The following is a 20,588-nucleotide window of genomic DNA, read 5'->3' on the forward strand; positions in this document are numbered from 1 at the left end:
AACCAATTTCTTCACTTCAACAAATGGGGATATGCCGTCAATAGATGAAACATTTCGGTCCGGCTTAATCACAATTCAACAGAACTCAAGTACTTGGGATACAGTACTTCAGAGAATACAAGTGGAATCTGGCTTGTAATGACAGTTCCTCAAGGTAGATACATACATATTGCAGGGATAATGTATTCCCTGAGGCAAACCTTTACTTCTCCTGCATATGTGCCCATCTTGTTTATGAACTATCTGGTCGCTAAGTCTGTGATTGAATTGTAGTCCAGTTGACTGACAGAGAAGAAGAAGAAGAAGAAGAAGAAGAAGAAGAAGAAGAAGAAGAAGAAGAAGAAGAAGAAGAAGAAATATAGTTTATTGTTGCATCAAATGCTGAATTACAACAAAAGACATTTCGTTGTTCCAGAGAACAGCATCCGACCATATGGCCTAAGAGTTGAAAATAAAGTCACACCAACACATACACACACGTAATGAGTTTGTTAGTACTGAGCTGGACTTAAGATACGCAAATATCAAACTTTTTATCTGAGGTGCATGTATGGTTACAATGTATTTGGCTGTCCTCAGCCGTGGTGTTGCTGAAATATTGCTTAAAGTGGCACAAACACACACACACACACACACACACACACACACACACACACACACACACACACACACACACACACACACACACACACACCGTGGTGGTAAGTCTCACCAACTACTAGCAATACATTATTCTAAAAGCAGTCTTTGTTGTTACAGAATTTGACAATGTACTGCAGGACCTAGACTGACGATTAGTCTCTAAACATATAAACTTTTGATAGGAACAAATAGCTCCATTCGTACTGATAAGTAGCCCGAGACAGCTGGGAGGAAAATCTCGACTTGCTTCAGTCGGCTTTTGCATGGGGCTGTGTGGGAAGGGAAATAGTGCTCTCACATTCTTAAGAAGAGCATGTAAAATGTCGCCTAGAGCACTGGTCCATGTGGTCAGTTTTGAATGGAGCTGGGAAGGTGTATCACCTTGTGGGAGAAAAGTCCCAGGGAAAGGAGAGGGTGTTAATCTTGTAGTTTGCAGTGAAAACGCACTGGCGAATTTCATTCTAAATAAATAAATAAATAAATAAATAAATAAATAAATAAATAAATAAATAAATAAATAAATAAATAAATAAATAAATAAATAAATAAATAAATAAATAGAAATTAAGATTGCGAATCCTCATAATTTTACCATGCCAACTGAACATTTAAATCTAAGAATTTTTTTCAACTCGGAATAATAGTTGTTACACACAAACGGGCATAGTTTCAAATTGCTTTATTTGTTCGCATTACTAGGGGGTATGCAGATTGAATTCAACACATAGAACAAGCAGCGTTGGTCTAAGATAACGATTTGTGGAGCCATGAGAGGAACTAATCATGAAAACGTCTACAAGGTGACTGATTTCATACCATTAGTTAAGCGTAGGGAAATGAAAAAAAAACCCCTTACTTTATTCTACAAAATGAAAAATAACCTATACACTTGTCTAATTTAACATCATAAATCGTCTTTTCTTGACTCAGTTCATAAATATATACTACTTTCTGGTAGATTCAAATTATTCAACTGTACTGTATCTAGAGAATCATTCAATAACGTAATTTTGCAGACTTTTTCCTCTTGTTATGCTCTTCGATCATGCCTTTGTAACCTAGCTAACTGCTTCTGCACTTTGTTTGAAATTAATTATTGGTTGTATTGTACTATATCTTGTGGAGCCGTACAATTTTCCGCTGGATTGTTATTCAAATCCATATTCATGTCACATTAATACTTCATGAATAAAATATGTATATCAATTCCAAAGTGTCTGGACCTTCACGGGTCGAATCCATTTCAGGTGAACATTCCCCACAACACGAATCTAATGCAGATAGTGTGCAGTACACTGTATTGTGGTGATCAAAGTTGTGAATGAACTATGATGTACATGGTCTGATGGAATTAGGTACTGGAAGTGAACAAATTCTCATGGCATGCTGTTCTATGCTGGCCATGGACGTGTAATCAGATATAGAGTGCTCTCCCTTGGCATGTCAACACGCGATGCTTGAGTGGCCAGGGTGTTTGAAAAGCCCTGCTGTACGTGACAGTGGGTCCACATGTCGTGTAACGCACTGTCGGTTTGAGGTGAGTTGAACGGATGATCAATATTGTAGTACATTTATGTAGCAACGTTTTCATGCTTAAAAAAGATACATGTATTTCAAGTTGAAGACCTGATCACTGCCCCTTAATTGACCTTCAACCGTTCATGAATACCGTTCCAAGATGCAGTCACCCGGCCGTATTCCCCAGACACAGACCTGTCAGCATCAGGTCACTGCAGGGTCGAGTGGGCCTGGTCACCTGAGAAGGAGTGTGTTGTTAGTGTGATACATGTATCGGCGGACCCTATTAGTTTTCGTTTTCATGTTCTAATGGACTGTCAGAACGACACGCCGAATTATACCTGGCCAATAACTTTGGATGATGAATCTGTGAAGAGTCATATACTCATAAACGGATCCGTATACATGGACACTGGTCTGACAAGGATCCCGTGGAAGGTATGATACTATAAATACTTCATTGTTTATCCAAGAGCCTAACATCAGCTGATTCCTTTTTGCTTTTACTGTAACTGTCAACTGCTGCCAGTGCTGGTCGGATTCAGAACAAAGTGAATATGAAAAACTTATATTGTTGAACAATTCTGTCAGTGTTTTTCCAGTTTATAGTTCTATGGGTCCTTGACTAAACCCAGGAAGATCCGGGGTAGATCTAGAACGATCATCAGCACAACCTGCTTGTTGTACAAGTCAACAAGGTAATAGGGTGGTCAGATTCGCTGACTTGGCTGACAGATGTCATCGTATCCCATTTGGATAGTTTGATGTTCATGCTGTTGATCTCTGGATTGTCTGGTCCAAATTTGATTATTTACAGACTGCTGCCAAATAGCAGGAAGATTGCTGAGTGTGGCGTAAAACTACATTCACTTGTTGTAAATGATTAACTGATATAGTCTAGCATTGATAATGGTTTTAAAATGAGAGAATGTGCATTGATTGTATATGCACAAAGATGAATACATACCTTCATCATCAAACAGATTATTAAAATGTTCCACTGTGTGATAGTATACTGATTTAAATAGTATTTACATGCTGCACAGTTTTAGTAAAATCACATGATTACACTGCCTAGGAATACCATAATAGTGAACAATTAAGACAGCATACCACTGGTTTTTCTGTCACACTTTATTTTGTTATAGACCCTTAAACGACAACCGGCTGAAACATCAGCTGGCCACATAAAGGACAGTGTATTTTCAGAGCTAGCATCAACATGGCAAGATGACACCTGTCACATCACACAGATATAATACCTTGTTGCAAGTCAGGCAGTAGTTGTAGGTTTCCACAACCATGTCAACTTGATGTGACTCCATGACAGTCCTCTCAAGAAGACATTTTACACCTCGAGACACCTGCAAAGAGGGACTGTTTGTTTGCACAGTTAGGTGGCGAGATAAGTCGGAGATTTAAGACGTTATCTTGACATGAATACATGACTTGTTTTATTGATAACCGCTTTTTTTATTCTGTGCAAGATGTTTCAGAACTAACTCCCGCTCCTTAACCAAGAGCTGAGTCAGATTGTACACAAAGCTCAGAAGTAGAATGTACAAAGATACCAATATAATTACTAAGCCCAAAAGAGTGGATTAATGCACTGTACGGTATTCAGACTCTTTAAGTACAGTTTTAGATAAACCCCTATACGATGATGTCACCAGGCACGAAAGGCGTCAGTCATTTTGGTTGTTCAGAAGTAAAGTTTGAGTCGAGGTTCCTGAGTCTTGCTTGTGTTAAATCAGGTACAACGGCAAAGAAGCATAACATGCACAAAGATAACAATGTGTTGTAATAACAAGGCCAAGAGTCAGATTAGGAGGTGTCTTGATGTACGAAGATAACAACATGATAGGAAGCCACTTGGATGGGATTAATGTACAAATATAAGAGAGTTGTGGCAATCTGATACGAATCACAGTACTGGTAGTCTGATGTATATGGTACAATATGTATCACAATACTTTGTCCTTGTATACAGAAAGATGAAAGGAAAGGAAATAATGTGCTGATGTGTTATTTTTTCATGTCAGGGGAAGTATTCTTCTGCAAAGAGTAGATCGAGTTATCATAAAAGACGTTTTAGTCAAAACGTTTAACGAGTCTCTTCATAAACAAATGGGACACCTGGCATCAACATTGGCACAGCTGGCTATTCGGCACAAAAAATCAAAATAAACTTTGTGAAAATGATCTCAGTCTAAGCATTTTCATTGCCTATAAATGAATCATTGTGTTATCATAATGTACTCTTACAATGATCATATCATTTTCATATGTCAAGACCAGAGAAATATTGAAATACTTTGATATGAGCATGAACTGTGACTTTGTTCAAATATCCGCACACTCTTACAGACCTTTTGATCAGACACTTGTCAGTTGTCATCAGTTCTTAAGCTAGTTTACTTTTAAATAAAATATGTCATAATTTGAAACTTGAAATAACCAAAAAATTGAACACACATTTAGCAAACTTGCGTAATATATCAAAAGAGTTGTTTCACAGGAAATGTAATAGCTTAAAAAAAGATTCAAAGGCAGTATTTCCAAAGAACTCAAAATGTTATTGCTTCAAATGTTATTGCTTGCTTTTTTGAACTGGAAGAAACATTGTAAAGTTGACAATTCTGTTTGGCAACTTGTTCGAGGGTAGCACCAAATTTCACAAACCCACCATTTACTATGAGAGAAAATGGCTGCAAATCCACACTCAAGAAATGCCAAAAATGGGGACCTTTGTCGGGTAATCTAAGTGGCATTACTACTAATTATACCTGTTATAAATTCATTAACTGACCATCAAGTGAATGATGACAAATAATGTATAGGTTTATACGAACAAACACGGGTTGCAACAAGGGAGTATTAATTCCTGTATAGCATGTGAAAACTTATGGGCCGACACTGTTTTGAGGATAGAAACAGAACTTCATTTTAGCATGAGAAATACATACAGTACATGTATAAGCATTTGTCATGTGCTAGAACTGTATGTACCTATTTACCTAATTAAATTTCAGATTCCTCTAGTAATGGCAAAAAAGGGTTATTTAGTTGATGGTTTCAAGTATGTAAATCAAATGGCAATTTTTATTATCATACATAATAGACGTCATATTTTTACACGACACGATTAACTATTGAGGTGAAAAAACGACTGAAATAGGATCAGTTTGGATCAGTCATTATACCATCCAGGCATTAGAAAACCTGAAAAAGCCCACCATGCTTTGATACTTATTGCAATCAGACAAGAACTACCGAGGATATTTTTAGATAACTGCATCTGATGGGCATCCACCATTGGTAATGTTGCGATGTTTAGATTGAAGAAATTAACCGTAATCTTGATGAGCAAAGCTGATCATTGTTTTCACAATCACTAGCGTCTGGATCAAACAAATAAGGCCTAGCAACACAAAGTGATTTTGACAGAATCGTCTATGAACACAATTTGTAACTTGGAAACTAGGCAAAGCAGGAGACAAACTTAAGTGATAGCAGTTTATGGGAACTTAAAACTTTCATTTTTCTCAACAGCTGTTGCGATTTAAGATTTATACAAACCAAAAAACGAAGTATTTTACCCCCTGAAATGTAGATGAATTCTACATAGGCCCTCATATCTATACCTTACGTTACGTCACTGAGACACGCCACTGTGATTGGTTGAAATTTTGTTGGCATCTGAGAATTGTGCAGTGTTGTTGAAAAGGTCAATTTAAGGTAACAGAAGATCAAAATGAGTAGGTTTAATGACGGGGTTTCATTTATGACGATGCCAGTGAGTGAATTATGTATTTGTACCCCCTAGAGTATATGTGATCTTTAGCTAAAGCTGATACCTGTATGTATTAACACAGGGTATACCCGTATGCATTAACACTATTATATTTACAGAATGTCTTGAAAGGATGAATTTACAAAGGCCTTACAGCTCCATCCACCATTTTAAAACACCATGTGACAAATTCATTACCCTTAAGATTTCTTATGTTTGCTTATCTTTAAACAGCAACAATGAACCTTCGGCAGAGTGACATGCTAAATGTTTTGCCACGATGTTGCCTGAATGGCCACAAAGGGATATAAGTCAGGGCGGCTTAGTTTATGATAAAAATTAACAAATTTGAGGTTTTGTTGAACAACAAATGAAATACAGAAATATTTTATTTTATGCGTGTATTTACAGACACAAACAAATAAGAAATTTTGGCAACAATTTTATTACTCTCTTTATACCCATAATTTCAGGAAATGGCAAATCCACCTACTTGGTTTTGTATACTTGACCAATCAGAATTGGACAAATTTATAGCAAGGTAATAAAGTGGTATACCTGTGGGTATAACACCAGTTTATGCCTCTGTATACTGCTATAAGCCTAATTAGGAGTTTAATGTGAATGTCACATCTTCAAGCATGACCAGGCTTTGGCAATGGCAGGCTATTGCAGTTATAGCTCTGATATAATCAAGGAGTAATATACAGATATCATGCTTCACAGACAATTATATTTCATTAATCTCGTATTCCTGACATATTCCTGCCATGAGATGAAATTCACAACTGATGACTGCTATATTTCCAATGAGCAATCTATGAAAAAAATTGGTTGGCATCATTTTTCAGATTTTCCTATTTAGGTTGTTATAGGCAATTTGTTTCCAGTACAAAAAGATGAAACTCTTTACTTTAAAGTGAAGACTGATAATACGTCATCAAAAAGAACTTCCCAGATTCATCAAGAAATATTCAGTCATGGCTTTTCAGTAAGTGAAGTGAGTTAAACACCTATCAAACCCTGACAACTTTCAATACAGGTTCATAGTCAGTTACATAACTTACAAATTGTACATCGTTTTTTTCTGTTAATACCTCAATGAACATAGAAAAACAGACAGTGAGACCTTTTTAGAAATATATAAATTCAACAATGACAGCATGTGGTCATTCTCTTCCCACAGAGGTTACTTGTCGTATCTTCCCATGGACCTCTGTTCTAATACGGCTATTACATGGTGCGAGTGTTCAAGATTCATGATTGCTTGCCATCTGATTAGTTGTGCAATCAGCGACGTTCTTTCAGAAGTAACCATTCATAAGCCATCAGTAATTTCCGTATGCATCCGGAAAACTAGAACCTCAACATGAGGCGCAAATGTTTCTTCCAGATCAACAGAACAGATCCATGAAATGGCTATTCAATGGCATCTTCATCGCCCTCGTTGACAACAGACAAGCTAGCTATTAAACTTGTGTGTCACATCCACAAGTCGCCAACTTACTTAGGTTAGTCAAGCTGGACGTAAGTCGATGTATCACACATTCTGACTGGATAGAAAGAAGGGAGATACTTCGAGTTGTGATTATTTGCCGCTAGGGGATTTTATGAGAACCAGCCAATATGGCCGTATTAACTCATTAAGGCCGAGAGCCGCGTATATGCGGCAAAGTAATTAGCTTCTCTTAATTAGCGAAAGCCGCGTATTGGGGGTAATAAAAAGCACCTCTTATTCAGTGAGAGCCGTGTAATGGGGGTTTTACATTTTAAATTCGTACTGTACCTACAATTTCAATCAATTTAGCAGTAATGATCAAAGATTAGCCTTTCTTACGAGAGAGGTTACTTTCTGTGTTAATCAGAAGAACTATTAATGTGTTTTGATAACAATTGCTTGCAATATCGGGGGCTTATACAGGCAAATGAACACATGTCTGCGAGAAAAGGGATTATGAGATGTTGTTACAGGAGGTACGTGTTTGTTATTCGTCATTGGGAGTGAATACTAAGATACTATGTTTGCACATTGATTGAATTAACGGTGACAAGGTTACAAAACCTTCTTCTAAATTAAATCATTCATTCATTCGTTGTAATAGTTCATATAATGAATCGTAGCCATAAATAGCAATACTGTATTACACTCATGTTCGTGTATGTTTGAAATAAACCAAGTTACTAATTTAGACCTAATTCATTTGCGACTATTGATTTTTAATGTTGACAGTAATACATAATCAAATATGAAGTGATAACTCTTGCATCTACTCATAATATACATATATAGTACACATAAACCATACAAAGGTAACTGGGGTATTTTGTTCAAGCTGTTTCATGCTTATTTGAAATGTGATTTTTCAATGCAATTTACATAAGCATTAGGTAAGAAACGTTTGCATTTGATCTCTGTAAATATCTTATCCTGTGTAATGATCACGTGTATCAGATCCATCGTCAATGAAAGGAGGATAATATATCAGTTACGGAATTGATGCGTATAATCATTCAATCAGACAACACTAAATATATGAACACCTCGTTCAACCTCAAAATAACAGCTTCTGGCCGAATGCACGTCCAGGTAAACTTTTGTCCTGTGACAAGTGTAAAACAAACTTATGCGCTGTTACATCATTGGACAAACTGTTTTGTGGAGTCACGCCCATTGCCAATCTTCTGAACCTTGTTTGCTTTCAAAACAAATATAAGTATGCCCATCTTCATAAATATTTGGGGAGATTCAACTACAAGTGTATACATCACAATAAATCAGTATCGTGTTACTTTTTTAAATTCTATAATACATGTACTTGAATTATGATATTTATTCGTAACAATGTACAGATTATATTGAAATGTTCAGCAAGCCATTATGTTTGATGTACAAGTAGTGTGCACAAAAGTATACGCAAATAAATACTATCTCTACTCAATGGTTGGATTGGGTTATCCGGGGTAAAAATAATCGGATTATAGCGCTTTGAGCGCTTCAAAAAAACATAAAGTGCTTGTTAGTCCTACGTGTACATTTCAGGCATCCTTACGATTATGTATGTTCACGATACACAAAGTTTTTAATGATAGCTAGAGTTGATAAAGCCGAAATCTAGCATATCGATTGGTCAACGATCTAACCAATAGTCAGTCTGTATCCAAGCTGTCTAGTGACTGAACGTACTCTTCAGAAATTTAGCCTACGCCCCATCACCTGTCATTTCGAATGTGACAGGTATCTCATGATACAATTGGTCATAGATAACAGGGACTATATTGAACAGTTAAGATACAAAATGACCTATTCAGGAACTTTGATGACGCCCATCCCATGACCCTTTGTCTTATGTATGTGCAAGGAATAGCATTGTACAATATGTATGCATGTATGTTCGTATATTTTCTGCGTTAAATCTAGATGAACCAAAGCGACAAACTGAATCTGTTATATGTCACAGACTAGCTTATTAGTACTTTCCTTAAAATATTCAGTATACACTAGCAATGTATCAGCGAAAACGCTTCTTCCATAGATTATTAGGCATGTGTGTAAATTCGTCTTTACTGCTATTGACATAGATGTTTTGAACAATTTAATCTCTCACAATGATATGAGAGGGACATCATTGGTTTAAGTGTGTCTTACATACAATGAAACGGACTGGCAAACATCGAGACATCAAATGCAGATGGTCAAGCTGTGGTGTGTTTTTATGCGTTGACTGTTTTGAGGCCTACCATAAAGACTTGTTCCAAGGACGATAACGCTTTATGCACTAGTTGTGTTGTACAAGTGGTACCGTATACCATTCTTGTCAGTTGTTGGGCACAGTGTGTGAAGCCCACGCGATACTGCTGGAATACAGCTAAAATCGCCGTAAAACTAAATTCACTCATTCTCTTCAATTGTTGCATTTCAGTCGTTATTCTTTTACATTTTCAAAATACTAAGACATGCGTTCACCATGTGAGAACGAATACACTCATCATAGTGTCTGTCTACTCCCATATGTCTTATGTGTTTCTTTCATACATCATTACAGTAACTGATGTTATGTTTACAATACACAAATTGTTGTATGATAGTTGATACAGCCGAAACACAACATAGCCATTGGTCAACGATAAAGCCAATAATCAATCTCTACCCTATCACTTTGAGTGTCCAAACATGCTCTTCAGAAATTTAAGGCACACCCCATCACCTTGCCCTTCCTATGTGACAGGTTCTCACGATACGATTGGTCAAAGTATCAGCCAATATAATGAGTGAGATATAAAACGTTACATTCGGAAAACTTTATCCCATCGCATGATGGGAAGCTTTGTTTAACGTTGAGTGATGATAAATGTGTCATGCAATATGTATGTGTATGAATGGTGATGTATGTTTGCAGTGTTAAGTTAAGATGAACAAAGTGACAAACTATAAATCTCTATATGTTCCATGTTACTTACACACCTATTGATACTTTCCTTGAAATAGTCAGTAAGCACGAGCAATTAATTGGCAAAAAATATAGACGATTATAATGCAAGACCCCCTCTTTTTAAACTCTATTATAAATAATATATTATAATTCAGTCCATACGATGAGAGAGACAGGAGGAATTTGTATATTTGTTCATCTCGTACGTACAAAGACCGAGTAGGTGTTGATAAAAATACAGCACACACTGGCAAAGGGGTATAAGAGACACATGTAATAAATTACATGAAATGCTGTAATATATGTATTCACATCAGCCTCTTTCCCATTTACATCTTTACGACACAATTAAATAATCAGGACTTGTTTGTGAGACTAGACAGTTTCCTGTCATATCTGAGACCTGCCAGGGAAATCAGGCATGATTAGCACTAATTAGACACGTCGCAGCAATCAGGCAGTCAGTTAGGGGTGCTATGTTATAGTGTCTACTTGAGGACAGCGATGTCAAATATTTCTACTGACCAAAAACTATGTGACCAGGCTATATGATATTTAGTTATTATTATTCAATCTGCAATCTTGATCTTTATCACTACCGCAGAGTACACTGTTTTGTCAGCTACCTTGTTCCTCTTTGTCACTTCCATTAATTACTGTATATGACATTTATGGCCTTTATTGGTTATCCCCCTTGGCTGTGTCTGTCATCACATCAGCTGTAGAAGGAAGTGCTATTAGCTTCTCTATCTGTCCATTGTTGAATCTTTGCCTGTCTATTGTTGTTAAAAACTATATATATGTATGCTCACATCTATACTGGACGTGAGAGATGAGAAGTGAGATGTGAGTGTGGAGGCCAGCATTCCGACATTCCGTCTTTGTAGGGACGGCCGCGAGCAGGATTATGCCGCTCGCAGGTGAGATCCCTGGGGTTGAGCTGGAAGTCCGCTCACCTCATTCATGTATACTTGTTTGTCATGCCTTGTGAAACCAACTAAAGAAGTCTGAACAACTACACTATGCCTTCGTCTCACCAACGTATTCATTTGTGTCCGTCAACGTAATGTTCTTCAAAATCACGAGCTAATTCGCTACGAGCCGATGACTACATCCACCCGTTGACAGCTAGGTGTTGGGCAGTGGAGCGGCTCCAGGGCTTAATGAGTTAAAACAGAGGTTCCTAGGAAGATATGACAAATAACCTCTGTGGAAAGAGAAAGCCATGTGGTATCTGCAACAGATTAAGCAAAAGCTGACAAAAATGACATCATTGATGAACAATCAGAGCTCCAGATAGATTTAGCTCATGTGGGTACTGTACCCACTGTACATTTTTGTAGTGGGTATTATAAATGTGAGTGGATGTTTCATTTTCCAATACTTTCAAATGTGTAGGTATGTCAGTGATTGTACTCAGCTAATTATGTATCATTGAGTAAGTTTACTAAGCAGGTATGTACTGCCTTTTGTCATACCTAATCCAGGGCTCGAAATGAACGCTTTGAGGTAGCAAATTCGCTGTTTAAAACCCTATTTTGCTACCTGAAAGGAAAACACAGTGAAAAAAGGAAAAATAGTGTGCTACGTGTTATTTTTTTATTTTTTACGTTCATCAATTAGCTGTCATTTTCACTTGACTGGAGATGTAGACTGCAAACAGATACACTTGAAGATTTGATGAAAACCAAACTTGCAGACCCACAAACTTGTATTCTCATTGGAAATTTTTTATGCATATTTTACCAGGAGCTTTTCTGAACATCCATCCACATTCCTGAAATAGACATTGTGACATGACATGACATGACATGACATGAATCAGGTGAATTTGTTGTTCATGCACGTAACGTGATAGTTAAAAATTTAGTTGCTAATCTACAGAGTTGCACTGAAACAAAGTCTGCAAGATGTGTCAGTTTAGACAAGACATGAGAAGAACGAAATCAGTCAGACCAGAATGAACTGGAAGAAAAGTGTCAGAAGGTGGTGTGGTTTGATATGGCAGAAAGTTTGAGACTGTCTCTGTGAATTGCTTTCACTCATCCGACGAGAAGTATTCACTTGTGTCATGACGTTGTATTATAGCATGTGGTATTCAGTGTGTCTGTAGATAGGATACTGTGTATACTTTGTACACAGAAAGGAAAAAAACAGCTGATTGATTGTAAAGCATTACAAAGCTTAGAAATGAGCCAGCATTACTGATTAGATGAAGTCATGCCTTGGCATTTACAACATCATTGCATGATCCTCGTATTTTCTTCACATTTTCACTCATAACAATTTCCTTTCTTTTTACTTCCTTTTTCTTTGTACATGCATTCACACTTTAAACAACCTCCTTTTAGGCCTGAAGTTGTACTTGTTGACTTATATCAGCTGATAAGGACAGTTCCAAGCTATAACATTTTCATCGCTTGCTTTGGTTCCAGTTTCATCAGCAAAACATGTGCATTCCTTCTTTTGTCAGTTTCGGGGAGGTGGGGAAGCCAAGAGGTGAAATTATTCACTCTTCATGTCAAAGACTCAGGTTTGATTCTCTGCATGGGTGCAGTGTTTGCCTTCCAAGATATTGCTGGAATATTTCTAGAAGTGGTTAAAATTAAACTCACTATTGTCAGATTCATATAGCAAAACAGAAAATCCATTTTTACACCAGACAATGATAAAATATTAAATTCAAATGTTTTGCTGTTCTATTGTAATGGAGATGTAATCTTTAATTGCTATGATGTTACCTCATCATTTTCAGTGTGTCATCAAAAGCAATATTAATGTTTTATATTATTCACAGTGTGATGCTTCGGTGACATGTCTGGTATTTAACACCATCTGTCACATGTATGAGTGTTCTCGTGATTCTGTATCACCTGGGAGGCACCTGTAATTAACTTGAAGTTTTACCTGTACAAGGCATACACTGAGCAGCATCTGGTGTTGGACTGACAGGTAATTCAGGATTGGATTGAAACAGATTGGTTTGGTTCGGATCGGATCGGATCGGATCGGATCGGATCGGATCGGATTGGATTGATTGTATCCTATCACGTTGCATTGGATCGGATTAAATTGCAAGATTTCCATATACCTGAAGGGACAGTTGGGTAGCCTAGTGGTTAGAGCGTCCGCTCATCACGTTGAAGAACCAAGTTCGATTCCTAACAATGGGATATGTACACTGTGGCACCTGCTTGAAACCTGATGTGTTTTGAAGATATTTAGGTAAATGTTCACTATAGCTAAAACAATTCTTGTATGTTGATAGGAAAGTAAATGGTTGTTTTTGCAGGCTTTTGATTATATCATCCAGAGCAGCTTTCACGTCTTCAGTGTTTCAATATTTTGGAGTCAACAGAATAAGCATATGAAATACATAAAACTATAACTTTTGTAGTTCAAGTAAGATAGACTACTCTAAGTTTCCAGTTAGTAAGTTTAACTAGTATGACACTCTTGTTAGCCTAGTGGAATTGTTATCTCCCAGTAAAGAGTATAGCGTTAACTCATATTTGTCTAGGATTCAGTGAGACAGGTTATTTCATGACAGGTATGTCCATTCTGTTACAACATTGACAGAAATGAATAGTTATATCTACAATGATGATAGATTGAGACAGGTCTTCCTGGAGATTAAATTATGTAACTGCCACTTTGTGAGCGATAATGAAAGCTACAAACCTCAAGTTGTTTTCATGCGTGTTGATAGCTATGGTTGCCCTTCAGTATGAGAGGCACTGTATTGTAACAGACTTGTGACTGGTCACTCTGCCATGTCAAACTGTACCTTTGTCAAGACTGACACATGCTGTGATAGCAAGAATGCAGTGGACACAGACACTTTGTGTGGCGAAAGTATAGAGCTACCTCAACACAATGCTGCTATTTCAAACCCTTTGATATGACTTTCAGCGGAATTGTAATGGTGTACATAAACTGTCACCTGGATCTACTCGTAGATAGTGTCTTTCCTCTGAATATAAATAGCATATAGAGCCTGTCAACTGTATGTTAATGGCATGTTGTATTGCCGGTAGTTTAGAGAAAATATTGACAGTATATACTGACTGCTGTATATAGTCTTGTGTAGGCATTGAATATACCTTGTCATTTGCGCACACACACACCCACACCCACACCCACCCACCCACACCCACACACACACACACACACACCCACACACACCCACACACACACACACCCACACCCACACCCACCCACACACCCACCCACACACACCCACACACCCACACACACACACACACACACACACACACACACACACCCCCAGTTGACATCCATAAATGTTTTTCGTATACATGTACTTCAATACCAAGTTGTACATGCCTCAGATGAAGCTCATAAAAATTGTCATCATTAATATTATATTCAGCCTGTTTTCTGAGTCATAATGTTATCTGTTGTAGGTAATAATGATATCAGACAGCTGTTATTGGCTGGAATCACCTCAGCAAAGTGAATAATAGCCAGACGTTTGTGTATACTGCTCAGTAATGGATGTGTATACATGCAGAACAGGAACTAGCCTGATTTGATTGTTACCATTGTATGAAGATCCACACCACAAAGGGAATGTTCAGTGCACATGCTGTCCACTAACATTATTTGATCTATATTAAATCACTGTAATGAAGGTGAATATAGTGTATCATTAATGTGTCCTGAACATACTGTAATGAGAAATGGATGTATGGCTCAATAGCTAAATGTCAGCAGACCATAACATGAACAGCTGTTAATACAGTTCTGCAAGGTTTGTCATATGATACATAGTAAATGACAGTTCCCGATACTTCCTGCAAGTTGTGCTGCCTTTGAGGCAGCTCATGTTTTCAATTATATAATATTATATACTGAGGGAAACAAGTAAGGGAACACTTCATTTCGGTGATTGTTTATTTTTCTGATTTTCTCCACACTTTCACCACAGTGAAAAGAGGACTTCTTGTGTTTTCATGTGTTCCCCTATTTGTTTCCCTCAGTATATACGCCAGTGTCAGGTTTGAACCCATGTTGTGTCTGTGGATTTGTAGTTCCTCATACAGACCCTGAAGCAAATATATCCAAGAAAGCCCACGCAAGTCTGGAATCTGTTTGTGGCAAGTTTAGGTTTCTGCAAATTCAGGGCTCCTTTTCATTATATTCTTTTGGTTAGTGTGAGGCTTTTGGTTTAAAATGTGCTCCTTTCAGAGACTCTTGTTAGTCTAGTGGGATTGTTATCTCTCTGTTAGGGGTAGTCAGTATAGCATTGCCAAATTTCACATGCTGACATGATGCAACTTGCTACTTGAATGTGTTGACTAAAATACCCTAACATAAACGTCCTGGAGTCTTCAAGAAATATTCAGTCAAGACTGTTCAGTAAGTGAAGTGAAGAATTTAACATGTTTTCAAGCCCCAGTGCAAAGTTCCAATTGTCAACTCATTTATAACAGTAGTGACAAAATCCTTTATGTTTGATCGTGAAAAAGTTTGATCGATTGCTTGGTGATTTGGTCACTGCGACCTGTGAGGATGTTTTTGGTCTTATTTATGATGTTATTTACAGCTTAACCATTAAATTGGGGTTATATTTGCATATTTCCAGTATTTGCTCAAGTACACCACAATGGGCTATCTTTTTCAGTTCCATTCTCTAACCCCTAAGTGTGTTTACCCAGCTTTTTCAACCTTGAACTGTCAGTGAAGTCATGCTGTATCTGTTACTGTTACATCTATTGCAGCTGAAACTAGAGCTCGTTATCATTAACATTCACACTGGGTCACTGGTATGTGGGCAGTAGACCTTTTCCTCTACAACAATGTCATATCGGTTGACGTGTCCTGAAACCCTGGTCCATGAGTACTTATGTCACGGATGAACGTGACTGGTTTATGTGAAACATATGCTGGATGTGGAAGTTAGGCACTAGTATTGAAGTGATTGTTAGCACCTAGCTTATAATGGCCAACATAAAAGACGATGAAATGTGTATAGATATTTGTAAAATCAAGGATTGCATGCTGTGACAGGGATTTACTGAACATGAATTCCTACTTCCTGTACACATAAAAATTGACAGCGGACCCACTGAAATTTATTATGGATGCAGGGATTTACTGAACATGAATTCCTACTTCCTGTACACATAAAATTGACAGCAGACCCACTGAAATTTATTAGGGATGCAGAAATTGTCCAAATACTTTTTGTAAAGTTTCCAGTCAAGTAGGAATAAGTTTTCAGTGAGTTTACTTCTACCTGGGTTATAGTACCACTTGCAATTTAATTACTGTAACAATGTGATGATCATGATACAAGTAGTATAGGGAATGACAGTTCTGGACCACTTTCAAGAAATGTCTCTACAAAGCCTTATTTACTAAATAAGGCTTTGGTTGGGCCATTAGCTCTTGCTACTATTACCCCTACTACTTAACGTGTGTTGGAGGTAACACTGTGCCGTACGGTACGATCAATAATTCTTCTCTTACAAACCCCCTACCCGGCCCATCCCTCAAGTAGTATAAGTTAGGTTCGTCGGCTTTTATATCCACTTTATCTATGTTGTAAGTTTTGACTGACCATATAGGATCGGTGGCCCGCTTACGGCTATCACCCTCGTGTTCCCCCGGCTGGTATAGATATATTACCCCTACTACTTAACGTGTGTTGGAGGTAACACTGTGCCTATGTCATGTTTATATCGATGAAACAGTTTAACGTGAACCGCCTACGATCTCTTTGGTGTTCATAATAAAGGCTTGCTGGGCTTTTTGTATCCCCTGTTCTATGTACTTTTTTTTCTCGTCCTCGCTGATAGCAGACTTACGAGACTTGGATCGAATATCTTGTTTCATTCCGTTATATTTTTTGAGTTCAGAGAGGATTGAACGAAACTCCTCTTCTGAGATCTTACTATCAGAGAGTGCCGTGGAAATACGCTCACTCACTGTGTTCAGCTTTGCTTCGGCCAGAACCCTGATCTCGTCGTGTTTCAATGCCTTACGATTAAGTCTGCGTGATACTAACTTAAGCGCCAATCCTGCTAACCCTGCCACCCCAGCTGTTATTTCAATACCTAGCACTATAGGTGCAGCCACGATGGTAGCTAACAACCCAACACCTGCCGCCCCTAGTCCCATGCTGGTTGCCATAAAGGTAGTGTCAGCCCCGTCCACGATATTGAAAGCTCTATTATATTTTTTACATAGTGCTTTCCGAGTGTCACGGTCTTGTTCTAGTTGACGTTTCACATCACATAACTGCCTCAAGCGGAACCCATCTACGGTTTCCAGCGTCTTCGCTAATTCCTCTACGACTGGGTACAGACCCATACTATAATATATATTTTGAAAGATATTTTAATTGGGTTTCAGTTAATATTCTCTCAATGAATTTGAAGTCTACAAGTTCTAGATTACCCAGGGTAATAGGTGAGAGGCTAATAGACTTTCCTGTTGTAATAAAAACCCCACTGAGGCTTATTAAGCTGGTTATAGGACCCGTGGGGGTATCCTGTTGTATAACAATACGACAATATTGGTCTATGTGTTCGTCATACCAGTGGATTGACACCCCAGGTAAAATTTGGTTTACTGTTGGGGTGTTTTCATTATCTAAAACCCAAAAGAAGACTTCTATGATGAGTGTGTAGGGGGAGTATATTTTATCAAGATCCCACTGGGGTAAAATCTTACTGCTAAATGTTAATTTATTTTTTATTCCAGAACTTAACCTATTTTTTCCTTTACGAAGATTTATTGATGATGTTGCTTTATCCTCAAAAATAAAATCCCCGGGCCAGATACCGTTATTCCTAATCTTAGAGATGGTCCACTCGTCTTTTAATGTGATATAAGGTGAGGTGAGTGTTAAGTTGATCAACCATTTAGGCTCTTTAAAATCTGATAACGACACCCGTCTGTACACGTTGTCTTTGAAGTGCAGGATATATAAGGTGTCTTCCTCACCAGGCTGATCGAATCCCTCCGTATCTCCTAGGTCGTTAAGCGTAGTGTTGGGACGATGACTGGTCATTATTATACTATTTACGATATAATTTCCAACTGGTTTTCTGATAATAATTCAGGGGTTAACTTCATACCCATGAAGTGTATGTTGTCAGGCAGGAAGATATTGATTAGTGATATCTTGTTTTCCACGATCACGTTGACCCCCTGCAGACTGGTCTTGGAGTCAACACCCACCCGCACGTAAACATTGCAAACTTGATACTGATGTTGTTTGCCCCACCCGAGTTTGATCCCCTTCACGATCTCGACATCATTCCCCGATGGTTCCCCTAGGTAGACTTTGATGATCAGTGTTGAGTTTGCCGGTAGATCCTCTAGTATAGTGACCACACCTTCGAATTCAGACACCAACTGCAATTTCACGTTTTGTACGGCTGGTTTACTCGATAGCATGTGGGCTGCTATAGTGTTGACTGGGCTGACGACGATGCTACGTCTCTGAGTTGGGACGTAAGCCACGAGCAGTGTTCCATTGTTCACGACTTTGTTTAGGTGGTTGTCTTTGTTATCAGTGAACACGTAGGGGGAGACGAGTCTAATATTGAGAAACCAGTCGTTATCGGGTAACAACACCCACTTGTCATCTTCGGTGAAGACGAGCATATATGGCTTGTTTCGGGCGACGGTAGTGCTCTCAACATCGTCTAAGTCGAACAGTTTACCCCCGAACGATGGGTATATTATCCAATTATTATCACCGGTGTTGACAAGGGCGTACTTAGTGTTGACTGTTGCTCTTGTGGTATCTACTATATCACTTAGGGTTCCACCGGAGGGGATTTCAACGCGTTTGTAAATGTTGTTTTTCAGTTGCAAGGCATACGATTTACCATCTACTCCGGGAGCGTCGAAACCGCGCGTGTCTCCGAGGTCGGAGAGCCCGATATTAACGCATTTTTTCACTCCGGGCCCTTGTGCGCTGGTCATTTTACATGAAGCGTTAAGCTGAGGTATCCTATATTTACAGGATTATGATTTATATCTAACACCGATATTGTCAGCTCAGGTATGTTGCCCTGGGTTAATCTCTTATACTGCCGTGGTGAAAACGACTCGGTTCTACCGTCGTTGTATTTCTCAGTTTTCACCGGCACTGCTCTCAGTATAGTGGAAGGGTGACCTCCTTGAATGTTATACGTTGTGCTCACCTGATCGAGATGAATGTACAGCTCTCGGTACGGTACTAGGTCGGGTAACTTCGTGCCTGTGACGGTTGTTGTTGGTTTTATCTCGTCAGGAGACATACCGAGTATCCTCACTAATGGTCGGCCGAGCCTCAAGGGGTTTCTTCCGTTGTTGATTAACACCACTGTACCGTTTGAGTCGTTCATCTTGAGTTCGGCTCCCAGGGGTTTGAAGACCTCGTCGTTTAGAGAGCACACGCTGTAGTAGCCGTCAGTTATCTGGCTGCGAGTTCCACTGACGAACAGCTTATTGTTGCTGGCGTTGATGTTAGTCCATTGCGGTAGGTAGGTGATATCGCAGAGTGCGACTTCGAGTTGACCTGACGTGTTATCGATCGCGTGCGTCAGTTGAACGGCCTCACCGCTCGTTATTCCTGGAAGTGTTATGTACATATTATAATATATAATTTATATATTATAATATGGATTTAGCACACTTGAAAATCGTGGTGGAAGGTAGTACGGGGTTTAAAACAACCTTTATTAATATCTTTGAAAACTATATCGTGTCCGTTAATAACGCGCAGGCGGTGGTAAACTGGAATCAAAACCCAATGCAGTTTTGGCAGAACCAACTCAACTTTGCTGTGTGGTGTGCGACGACAGGGTCGGGTGTGACACCAGACTACGGTATAGACGAACTGAGTAAGGCGGTTATTTTGTTTCGTATTTATTATCAAACGAGACGAATATTGAAGGAAATAAGTGCTCCTCTTCCCCAAGATAAAGCGTGGAGTATGACGAATAACCCCTATGATAAACGCGCTTATGAACGTGTTTGTGGGGAGTTTGAGATTCCAACGAATAAAGACTTTCGCCTTCCTGGTGTGAACCATGGTCTCGGTATAGTTCTCGTGTACTTCTACAGGTCCGGAACATATTATGCCGGTTCTAAAGATGGTTCATACAACCCAAACCGTCATACATTTACAGGCCCCACAACGAATGAAAAGATCCATGTCAGCTGTATAAAACAAACCAATC

At 38.5% G+C, this 20,588-nt stretch overlaps 1 protein-coding gene across 3 annotated transcripts in view; it reads left to right on the forward strand.

The window, feature by feature from the left end:
- The first annotated feature begins 2,109 nt into the window (after positions 1-2,109).
- LOC137281479 (monocarboxylate transporter 12-like) overlaps positions 2,110-20,588 on the forward strand; it is a 40,475-nt gene continuing 21,996 nt past the window's right edge. Inside the window, exon 1 of one of the 3 annotated variants that reach the window (XM_067812728.1) lies at positions 2,110-2,179. The gene's annotated coding sequence lies outside the window, so the exon portion shown is untranslated. Of the gene's footprint in view, positions 2,180-2,263; positions 2,599-20,588 lie in introns of those variants that run through there. The other 2 variants (XM_067812730.1, XM_067812729.1) reach the window with 2 other exon arrangements.

The sequence above is a fragment of the Haliotis asinina genome, chromosome 4 (genome assembly GCF_037392515.1).
Source record: "Haliotis asinina isolate JCU_RB_2024 chromosome 4, JCU_Hal_asi_v2, whole genome shotgun sequence".
Lineage (NCBI taxonomy): Eukaryota > Metazoa > Mollusca > Gastropoda > Lepetellida > Haliotidae > Haliotis > Haliotis asinina.